The sequence below is a fragment of the Gorilla gorilla genome, chromosome 5 (genome assembly GCF_029281585.2).
Source record: "Gorilla gorilla gorilla isolate KB3781 chromosome 5, NHGRI_mGorGor1-v2.1_pri, whole genome shotgun sequence".
Classification (NCBI taxonomy): domain Eukaryota; kingdom Metazoa; phylum Chordata; class Mammalia; order Primates; family Hominidae; genus Gorilla; species Gorilla gorilla.
In genome coordinates, this window is record NC_073229.2 from 89,609,582 (window position 1) to 89,622,346 (window position 12,765).

General features: G+C 34.3%; 1 pseudogene; it reads right to left on the reverse strand.

The window, feature by feature from the left end:
- LOC115933211 (protein eyes shut homolog) overlaps window positions 1-12,765 on the reverse strand; it is a 182,048-nt pseudogene that overhangs the window by 145,123 nt on the left and 24,160 nt on the right.

Genomic DNA, 12,765 nt, shown 5'->3' on the forward strand with positions numbered 1-12,765 from the left:
GGCACGTGCCTGTAGTCCCAGCTACTTGGGAGGCTGAGGCAGGAGAATCGCTTGAACCCAGGAGGCACAGGTTGCAGTGAGCTGAGATCGCACCACTGCACTCCAGCCTGGTGACAGAGCAAAACTCCATCTCAAATAAGTAAAATTAATTAATTAATTAATTAAAAGGCAAGTCAGAGACAGAGAAAAATATTTGTATTATATGCATACATGACAAGTGACCTCTATCCAGGACATATACAGTTTTTCTACATATCACTAATAAAAAGACAACTTAAAAATGGCAGAGTGAGTGAGCCATATTGGCTTTCAATGACTACAGGATATTACGGGCCTTATATAAATATACACAGATACTACCATATTATTAAATATTTCATTGACATTTTCATGAATAAACCAGGGAAGCAACATATTATATTGATTTTAGATCAAATCACTGGAGTCAAATAATTCCAAATTATACTTATATTTCTGCCATTTCCTCAAATGGTAAAATAGAGATGAGATTATCTATTTTATTTACTACTTTATGGACTTCCTGATAAGAAGAAAGGTGCATATTAAATAGTAGTTAAAAATAACCAAAGGACATTAAATTAGTATACCAAAGGGATAGCTGAACCCCCATATTTATTATAGCACTATTCATAATAGTCAATATATGGAATCAACCTAGATGTCCATCAAGAGATGCCTGGATAAAGAAAATGTGGTCTATATACACAATCGTATACTATTCGGTCATAAAAAGAATGGAATCCTGTCATTCCTGGCAACATGGATAAACCTGTAGGATATTATATTAAGCGAAATAGGTCAGGCACAGAAAGATAAATACTGCATGTTCTCACTCATGTGGGAGAACTAAATAAAATTTGAGCTCATGGAAGTAGTGAGTAGAATTGTGAGTATTAGATGCTGGGAAGGGTAGGGAAAAGGAGGATAGGGACAGTTTGGTTACTGGATACAAAATTAGAGCTAGATAGAAGGAATGGCTTATGGTGTTCTACAACATTGTAAGGTGAATGTGGTTAACCGTAATTTATTATATATTTTCAAAAAGCTAGAAGGGAGTATTCTGAATGTTCACAACACAAAGAAATGATAAATGCTTGAAGTGATGGATAAGTTAATTACTCTGATTTGATCCTTACATATTGTACAGATATATCAAAGTATCACTCTGTATCTTATAAATATAATTATTAAGTGTCAACCAAAAAAAGCAAAAGGAAAAAATAAGTATTCTATACATTGAACAACAATAAAAAGACATTCAAATTGGCATATATGTATATCTGTTTAATAATTTTAGCTAAATTTATGCTTTATTGAGCATTCAGCTCTTTTCATTTTATAATCAATTTACACCCTCATTTCTCAACACAAGCAATAAAGTTTCATTAGCATCCTGAGATCTCATAATTATCAATAATTACTATGTATTAAGTATAGTATACACTACCTTGTTGGTAGACACAAACTATTTTGAGACATTTTTTGTTTGTTGTTTGTTTTGTTTGTTTTGTTTTGAGACGGAGTCTCGCTCTGTCGCCCAGGCTGAAGTGCAGTGGCGCGATCTCGGCTCACTGCAAGCTCCGCCTCCCGGGTTCACGCCATTCTCCTGCCTCAGCCTCCTGAGTAGCTGGGACTACAGGTGCCCGCCACCACGCTCGGCTAATTTTTTGTATTTTTTTTTTTAGGAGAGATGGGATTTCACTGTGTTAGCCAGGATGGTCTCGATCTCCTGACCTCATGATCCATCCGCCTCGGCCTCCCAAACTGCTGGGATTACAGGCGTGAGCCACTGCGCCCAGTCCAATTTTGAGACAATTTATAGTAGGGTGGAGAACACTTGGAAATAATGTTTTGCCAATAAATCTATGGAGGATTCATCACAATGGAAGAAATTAATTGGAAGATTCAGAGGAAGACTCAGTTCTTTATCTGGATGGAATACGGTAGCAAAGGAAATTGTTCATGTTAGTAATTGATACAGAGCCTTTGCTTTTAAATGTTGTGTTATTGTGGATTATGCTGTGTTTGGAAATAACAGTCACCATCAATGCTAGTAATTATCATAGTGACTAGAGAAACAAGAAGAAAAAATGCTACAAAATAAAGTTTGACAATGTAAAACTAATAGCAACCTAGAATAAGCTTATATAAACACCTGCCTATTCAATGCCTTAAAAATTATTTACATTATTAAATGTGTTAAACATTTGCCATAAATTATCATTCCAAATTTTATAAATACTAAGCTTTAACATTGACTATACATGTGTGTTATCAGCTCATGTGACTCCATTATTTTTTAAAATTCCACTTATGAGAGCAAGGACTAGTTCAATTCTCTACATGGCAGGGGGTTAGAGATAGGGTTAAATTGACAGAGATTAATTTTCCAAACTCTATCAGAATTGAGTCTCAAAATAGGATTAAAGTTCAATTATTAAAAATGAAGAAAGTTATATCTGATTTAGCTCCTGCCTGCTTTTCTTTCCATGAGCAAAATTCTATTCTTCACAAATTCTACCCACTGGTGAGGATTACTCAAATGGAGAAATATGTACTTTACATTGGAAAATATTCTGTCTACCCTCTGATCTAAACTGCTAACTAAATGTCTTACACTATTCTCTACTAGTCAGATTGGATCTCTTGTTATCTGTCCAAAATGGTAGCTGAAGTTACCATCATTGAATGCCATTGCAAAACCTTTTTAACATCACTCATCTTGGATTCAAACATCCCAGCATCCTTACAAATAAACTTTCCTATCTTGAAACTAAATGTTTATGCTAGCTTTAATTTAGTGAAACTAAAAACAGTTTATTTTCTGACAATCACCTGTTTCTACATCAAATTCACACTTGAAAATGTGTCATTAACTAATAATGTATAGCATAATAATTTTAACATTTCCTGGCATTAATCAAAAATACACATTTAAAAATTTAGCAATAAATCTTATAGTTATAAAATTTGAATAAATCACTTTCTAATGGATGCATAAATCTTACATAACATTTCAAATTTGGGATTACAATTAAGAATACATTTTCATGTGGTTTTATATTATATTTTAATTCTTAATTTTACTTTTATAATGTTTGAAATTGAAGTTTGACCTTATGGCTAATGATTCTCATTTATACTCTATTTCACAATATGTGAGATATCTGAAAAATCAAGAATTTGTTTTTCTAAGGGCTCTTAAGTTTTGAAATATGATTGGCATGCTCTACACCATATTTATTTGCAGCTGTAATGTAAATTTGCATTAAATGTGAGTTATTAAACTGCTTTAGGTATGACAATTATAATATTCCAAATGATATGAATTCCAAAATTCTGTTTGGAAGGAAATTCAAGAGCAATGAGAACTTGACATAATGGCTAATTTTATAATAATCACTGGTTGATATGGCATTAGGAATATTAATTTTCTATGGTTTTACTATGGCTCATTAGAACATAATATTGATTATGAATCCAGACTCATATTTCAAATAATATATATTAATATGCACGGTTGATCATGGTAGAAAAATGTACATATATTGGTTTCTGAAGAGTTTTGAAGAAACCAATAATAAAATATTAGAAAATAGGTATCAAATAAAGAGATAGATGGTGTATTAGTTCATTTTCATGCTGCTGATTAAGACATACCTGAGAATGGGCAATTTGCAAAAGAAAGAGGTTTAATGGACCTACAGTTCCACATGGCTGGGGAAGCCTCACAATCCTGGTGGAAGGCAAGGAGGAGCAAGTCACATCTTACATGGATGGCAGCAAGCAAAGACGGAGAGCTTGTGCAGAGGAACTCTTTTTTTAAAACCATCGGCTCTCGTGAGACTTATTCACTATCATGAGAACAGCATGGGAAAGATGTGCCCCCATGATTCAATTACTTCCTACCGGCTCCCTCCCACAACACGTGGGAATTCAAGATGAGATTTGGGTGGGGACACAGTCAAGCCATATCCGATGGATAGATATAGACATATTTTATACATCTTTTAAATGTGATGCTTCCTGTACACATTTGGCACAGGCTGTACATCTCAAAATATTTCAAAAAAAAAAACCCTATTATAGTTACCAAACCTTTATAGGGTAATCATTCTAGTTTGCTCAAGATAGCACCAGTTTATGCTCATGGGGTAGAAGACAGAATATTGCTGAAGTATCTCAGTTCTCTCCAAATATTAAAATGCCATTTGTCCTGGATGTTTTAACCAAGTACTATTATTTATGGTTGCACTAAAACAAATAGGGATGAGTTTGATAAATCACCACTTGGTATTTTATATTCTGCCATCATCTTTTCCAGAAGTGTGAGATATAGAGTTATACATAAGCAGAAAATTATTTTTAACATGAGGATAATACGGTAATATAACCAGTGATAACACACCTCTCTTTTTCAATGCTTTCCAGATGCAGATTTTATTGTATCAATCATTCAAAGACAGCTTGTTGGATTTTGAAGACCCAAGCAGACAAAAGTAGGTAATTCCTCCTTATTTCAGTTGGTATGCCGAGAAGCTACTAATAATGCTACTCTTCCAGCACAATGTTTCCAGGCTGCCAGTGAGCTTGGTCAGTAGGAACGACAGGAAATTATGAGTTATGTCTATGTTATATATGAGAGGAAAATTGAGGCTACTAGTTTTGTCATAGGGTTTATAGATATTTGTCTGTATGTTCTTGCTATAGAGGTTTGGTCAATTATTATGTGGTACAAAACAGTGGTCAGTAAACTATAGCTGTGAGCTGAATAAGGCCTTCCACCTATTTTTGTAAACAAAGTTTTATTGATATAGTGAAATCCACACATTTATGTTTGTCTATGGCTGCTTTCATGCTGCAATAGCAGAGTTGAATCATTGTGATAGAGACCATATGGATCAAGAAGTCTAAAATATTTACTATCTAACTCTTTACAGAAAAAATTGCCAGCCCTTGGTATAAATCTACAACTATTTACATATTTTACTATGCAGTGATGAACATCTCTTATTCTACAATAAATACTTACTTTTTAATAAAACTAAGTTTCAAATTTGTTTCCCTAGAAAATCAATGATGAATATGTAGTTGCCCCTAAACTGTGCCACTATTAATGATGCACTGTAGGATATTAGTGACATTACTGACTGTAAACAAACCAGAATGCATACATTAGTTGAGCAATCATCAGCATCTACTTTTAAAAATGTTAGTAAATATTTTAGAAGACTGTCTTCTGATGATGAGCTAGGTGCATAAGCAGAAGGTCTTCTTACATATCACTCTGTGAAGCACGTCTTTTCATTTAGATCAAATGACTGTCCCAAAATTATTTTTCTCATTTTTTATTGCAAGTTCCTCTGTGCATACAAAAAGTACAGTGATAATTGTCGAAGTGTCAGCTCAGCTAGTAGACAACTTCACTTACAGTTAAAAAATGCCAGCTTGGGCTGTGTGTGGTGGCTCACTCCTGTAATTCCAGCACTTTGGGAGGCCAAGGCAAGTGGATCGCTGGAGGACAAAAGTTTGGGACCAGCCTGGCCGACATGGCGAAATCCCATCACTACTAAAAATACAAAACTTAGCCGGCTGTGGTGGCATGCACCTATAATTCCAGCTACTTGGGAGCGTAAGACAGGAAACTCACTGGAGCTTCGGAGGCGGAGGTTGCAGTGAGCCGAGATTCACCACTGCACTCCAACCTGGGTGAAACAGTGAGACTCTGCCTCAAAAAAAAAAAAAAAAAAAAAAAAGTGAGCCATATTAATAAAAGCAGAAACTTCAAATTGATAATCAGTTAATTCCAACAATGGTTTTCTTTTTCCCTCCAATTCATTAAATTAAAATAAAGTTTTGCAAGTTTATTCTATCAAAGGCAAGACATCTGACAATATTGGTAGTGCCATTGGGAATTTGTGAATTCAGCAAACAATATTCAAAAATAAAGTTATTGGTTCCTGTGGTGAAATTTTAAATACACATTTTGTTAAGTATGTGGCATAATACATTGTTTTGATCAAATATAGAAATATGTGGAGCAGAAAATATAGGAAATGTATTGTGGTTCACATATAGTTCATATTTTGTTTCAAATCAGTCATGATATTCACACAACTAAAATAAAAACTGTAGTTGCAAAATTCACAAATAATTTTAAATACTTATAGAGTAATGGAACTAATTTGTTGTGACAAAACTATTATTGAAAAAATTGTAACATGACATAATGTGCTTTTTTTCTTGCTTCTTTTCATAACATTCAAAGTTTAGAAATGTTTAAGTCTCTAAAGAATGACTTTGAAAATGAATCTAAGGGTGCAGGGAAGCTTTGACATTTTGGTAACAGAATGCTCTAGCTGCATCTTGCTCAAAATCAGTTTCAAACATTTGATTAAACAGCTAAAAAAATTTAAGTACCAAAGAAATCAGTTTTTGAACATTACAGTAAGTTGCATTTTTTAGATAAAGCATTGAAGTTTATTCCTCCATGATTCAAGAAAGACACTTAGCAAATTTAATAAGATTTCAAAAGTATATAAGATTTTAAATATTATAACAGTGCTTTGGAATAGCTGGGCTTGTGGGAAGCATTTGAGGGGGCTCCTAAATTTCAAGGATAAACTTACATACTAGAGCATAATGGAAATAAATTGAGAGAGTCAACAACTTCGCAGTATCTAAATTTAGCCAAACGTTCTAAAGAATAATAAATAGAGATCATTTACTTCATGAATATCTTGGAAAATGTTATCTAACAGACTGATTTTGAATAAGTAAAATATAGAACTCCTATAAAAATATTTTATCCTTGAAGAGGTCCTTCACATCCCTTGTAAGTTCTTTCCTAGGTATTTTATTCTCTTTGTAGCAATTGTGAATGGGAGTTCACTCATGATTTGGCTCTCTGTTTGTCTGTTATTGGTATATAGGAATGCTTGTGATTTTTGCACAATGATTTTGTATCCTGAGACTTTGCTGAAGTTCCTTATCAGCTTAAGGAGATTTTGGGCTGAGACAATGGGGTTTTCGAGATATACAATCATGTCATCTGCAAAAAGAGACAATTTGACTTCCTCTCTTCCTATTTGAAAACCTTTATTTCCTTCTCTTGCCTGATTGCCCTGGCCAGAACTTCCAACACTATGTTGAATAGGAGTGGTGAGAGAGGACATCCTTGTCTTCTGCCAGTTTTCAAAGGGAATGCTTCCAGTTTTTGCCCATTCAGTATGATACCGGCTGTGGGTTTGTCATAAATAGCTCTTATTATGTTGAGATACGTTCCATCGATAACTAGTTTATTGAGAGTTTTTAGCATGAAAGGCTGTTGAATTTTGTGGAAGGCCTTTTCTGCATCTATTGAGATAATCATGTGCTTTTTGTCGTTGGTTCTGTTTATGCAATGGATGACATTTGTTGATTTGCATATGTTGAACTGGCATTGCATCTCAGGTATGAAGCCGACTTGATTGTGGTAGACAAGCTTTCCGATGTGCTGCTGGATTCGGTTTGCCAGTATTTTACTGAGGATTTTTGCATCAATGTTCATCAGGGATATTGACCTAAAATTCTCTTTTTTTGTTTTGTCTCTGCCAGGCTTTGGTATCAGGATGATGGTGGCCTCATAAAATGAGTTAGGGAGGATTCCCTCTTTTTCTATTCATCGGAATAGTTTCAGAAGGAATGGTACCAGCTCATTTTTGTACTTATGGTAGAATTCGGCTGTGAATCCATCTGGACCTGGACTTTTTTTGGCTGGTAGGCTATTAATTATTGCCTCAATTTCAGAACCTGTTACTGGTCTGTTCAGAGATTCAAATTCTTCCTGGTTTAGTCTTGGGAGGGTGTATGTGTCCAGGAATTTATCCATTTCTTCTATATTTTCTAGTTTATTTGCATAGAGGTGTTTATACTATTCTCTGATGGTAGTTTGTATTTCTGTGAGATCGGTGGTGATATCCCCTTTATCATTTTTTATTGCATCTATTTAATTCTTCTCTCTTTTCTTCTTTAGTAGTCTGGCTAGTGGTACATCTATTTTGTTGATCTTTTCAAAAAACCAGCTCCTGGATTCATTGATTTTTTCAAAGTTTTTTATGTCTCTATCTCCTTCAGTTCTGCTCTGATCTTAGTTATTTCTTGTCTTCTGCTAGCTTTTGAATGTATTTGCTCTTGCTTCTCTAGTTCTTTTAATTGTGATGTTAGGATGCCGATTTTAGATCTCTCCTCCTTTCTCTTGTGGGCATTTAGGGCTATAAATTTCCCTCTACACACTGCTTTCAATGTGTCCCAGAGATTCTGGTACGTTGTGTCTTTGTTCTCATTGGTTTCAAAAAACATCTTTGTTTCTGCCTTCATTTTGTGAAGGACATCTTCAAGGAAAACTACAAACCACTGCTCTAGGAAATAAGAGAGGACACAAACAAATGGAAAAACATTCCACGTTCATGGATAGGAAGAATCAATATCTTGAAAATGGCCTTACTGCCCAAAGTAATTTATAGATTAAATGTTATCCCCATCAAGCTACCACTGACTTTCTTCACAGAATTGGAAAAATCTACTATAAACTTCATATGGAACCAAAAAAGAGCCCACATAGCCAAGACAATCCTGGGCAAGAAGAACAAAGCTGGAGGTATCATGCTACCTAACTTCAAATTTTACTACAAGGCTACAGTAACCAAAACAGCATGGTACTGGTACCAAAACAGATATATAGACCATTCTTGGAGACCTCAGAAATAACACCATATATCTACCACCATCTGATCTTCAACAAACCTGACACACACAAGCAACGGGGAAAAGATTCCCTATTTAAGAAATGGTGTTGGGAAAACTAGCTAGCCATATGCTGAAAACTAAAACTGGACCCCTTCCTTACTCCTTATACAAAAATCAACTCAAGATGGATCAAAGACTTAAACATAAGACCTGGAATCATAAAAATCTTAGAAGAAAACCTGGGGAATACCATTCAGGACATAGGCATGGGCAAAGACTTCATGTCTGAAACACCAAAAGCAATGGCAACAAAAGCCAAAATTGACAAATGGGATCTAACTAAAATAAAGAGCTTCCACACAGCAAAAGAAATTGTCATCAGAGTGAACAGGCAACCTATAGAATGGGAGAAAAATTTTGCAATCTATCCATCTGACAAAGGGTTAATATCCAGAATCTACAAAGAACTTACAAATTTACAAGAAGAAAGCAAGCAACCCCATCAAAAAATGGGCAAAGGATATGAACAGACACTTCGCAAAGAATAGCTTTATGCAGCCAACAGATATGTGAAAAAATGCTCATCATCACTGGTCATTAGAGAAATGCAAATCAAAGCCACAATGAGATACCATCTTATGCCATTTAGAATGGTGATCATTAAAAAGTCAGGAAACAACAGATGCTAGAGAGGTTGTGGAAAAATAGGAATGCTTTTACACTGTTGGTGGGAGTGTAAATTAGTTCAACCATTGTGGAAGGCAGTGTGGTGATTCCTCAAGGATCTAGAACTAGAAATACCATTTGACCCAGCAATCCCATTGCTGGGCATACACCCAAAGGATTATAATCATTCTACGATAAAGACACATGCACACATATGTTTACTGCAGCACAATTCACAATAGCAAAGACTTGGAACTAACCCAAATGTCCATCAATGATAGACTGGATAAAGAAAATGTGGCACATATACACCATGGAATGCTATGCAGCCATAAAAAAGAAAAGGATGATTTCATGTCCTTTGTAGGGACATGGATGAAGCTAGAAACCATCATTCTCAGCAAACTATCGCAAGATCAGTAAACCAAACGCTGGAAGTTCTCAGCCATAAACGGGGGTTGAACAATGAGAACACATGGACACAGGGAGGGGAACATGACACATTGGGGCCTGTTGGGGGTTGGCGGCTAGGGGAGGGATAGCATTAGGAGAAATACCTAATATAGGTGATGGGTTGATGGGTGAGCAAACCACCATGGCACATGGCATACCTATGTAACAAAATTGCCCATCCTTCACATGTAACCCAGAACTTAAAGTGTAACTTAAAAATATATATTTATCTGCATATTTTATATCAAAAAAAGATGTAATAATATCTTCCTTTAGCAGACTTTTTTTAAAGAAATTAACAGAAACCTCAACATGTGTTCAGTGAAATGTCCATAATTTAAAATTTAATGGTTAAGAAGTGTCAAATAAACACATGAACAATTTCAAATTCATTGGTCATAAATGCAAGTCTGAAGAAAGATGTAAGTAATTTTATGGTGAAAAGCATGTGAACTGTTGTTCAGACTCTTCTTATGCTATAAAACATTTAGCAGTAGTATGATTTAATTGTATTAACCAAATTGATTTATTAAACTTTACCATAAAAGAGTTCAGTATATATAACTTCTAAAATTGTATTTTTCAATAAAAAAGGAAATATTTCACATTTAATTTGAAATACATAGATAAAATTAAAGTTACTTGTGTATATGGATGTATATATATGCATTTTTTACCTGAAAATTGCTCATCACATTCACAAATGAAACTATTTGAAGTAATATTGCTGCAGTTTCCATGGAAACAGACATGTGGTTGACATTGGCCAATTATTTCTGAGCAATTCTTTCCTATAACAATGAAAAAAAGTTTTTTTTACATTGGATATCAGTATTATAACCATCAGTTTTCCCTCAATTCTTTAATAATGAAAATATCAAATTCTGACAAATGTAATTTCAGTTATGAAACCATGTTATACGATGATGCATTTAAATTGAAATAAAAAATAATTTTGATACTTTACATAAGTTTTTCATCTTCTGACCCCAGACTATAATATCCAAATATTTTTCTGGCTTGTAGTATTTGAGCTTTATTTAATTTACATAATATTTTAAAATTTTAATTGTATTTTCATGATAGATAATATTCATACATTTACGTACCAGTTTTTCAACATACATTGATAGTATTGCAGTGATAATTTACAAAATGACACATTCAAATGTGTACTGTTTCTCAGACTTACCCCCTAGCCAAGGGAACAATTCAAAAGCAGAAATGGCTGCCTGGATTCTCAGAATATGTGCACAAACTTCCAAATTCAACACTTCTTTGCACTTACTGGCATATCAAATTTTCCAAATCTCACTTACACATACTACTGTGGTCCGACTATATCAGATACACACACACACACACACACACACACACACACAGCCTTCCATAACATACTCATTCTATGCATATTTAATCATCTTATAATACCTTAGTAGAGGAATGTGCCTTGAAAATCCCAGGGCATAGCAAGTGGACAAATGTTGTCACAAACCAACTGCATGTAATTTGGCAATATGTTTTTTTCCCCAGTTTAATTAAGCTCTTAATTTAATTTATGAGCAGTTTTTGCCATTATCATTGATGTCTTTCAAATTCCTTATATACTGACATCCCTGCCTCACTAATGCAGAACTTTTTTCTTCATTTGCCTCCAAGCAACCCTAAATGTAATGAAAATATAAATAATGAAAATATAAATAAAAATAATTGTGTTTCAAAAGGTTTTCCAAACATAAAAACTAAATTAACAGTATAATGCTCAATAGGCCACACCCTAATTAAAACTTAGTGAGTTTTATGAGCTAAATTGTGCCCACCCACCCCCACCAAATTCATATGTTGAAGTCCTAACCCTCAGCATCACAGAGTATCTATATTTGGAGATAATATCTTTAGAGAAGTACGCAATTAAGGTTAAATAAGGTCAGTAGCGTGCGTCCTAATCCAATGTGACTGGTGTGCTTTCAAGAGGAGAACATTTACACACAGATACATGCAGAGAAATGACAATATAAAGACACAGGGAGAAGACAGCAGTCTATGGACCAAGCAAATAGAACTCAGAAGAAACCATATCTGCCAATCTTTGACTTTTGGCATCTAAAACTGTGAGAAAATAAGTTTCTGTTTAAGCCATCCAGTCTATGGTACTTTGTTATGACGGCTCTAGCAAACTAATGCAGTAAGCATTCTCAACTGTTTTGACAATTCTACATATTTCATTATCTTCTTTGATTTTTAAAATTGAAGTAATTATTTATAATTAAAGTGGCAAATGGAGTATTCTTAAGGTTATAAAAATAAGTAAGCATTATTTAGGTATTTTATAGTGCTCAAAGCTTAATGATTTAAAGCACCTATGGCTGTAAGAGAAAGAGAAAGAAAGAGAGAGAAAGAAAGAAGAAAGAAAGAAAGAAACAAAGAGAAAGAAAGAGAGAAAGGAAGGAAGGAAGCAGAGAAGGAAAGAAGGAAGGAAGGAAGGAAATTGAGTAGGAAGCAAACCATTCTATGCAGTTATAATAAAACCACTAAAATAATATCCCATAAACTATGAATGCATACACGCAAATTAATATTCTGACACATGGTAGAAATTTTCTGGCCAAATGTTCTTTAAAACTCTGGACAGGTGAAAATGGATGCTTTAAAGACTGTCTATTAAATTGCTTTATCATTCACTCCAAATCAGCAATTTCAGTGTTTTCACATTTTCTCTAGTCTACCTTAACTTTAGTCACCTGATATACCCCAGCGGAAAGAAGACGTATAACTTGCACCTTCTATCACCAATGCCAACACAGTCAAATGAGAATTTGATCCACGTTATAGAGACAATATATTCAGTGGCTATTATTGGTATTAACTTCTATAATGATCTTGGTACTGAGCTATCAA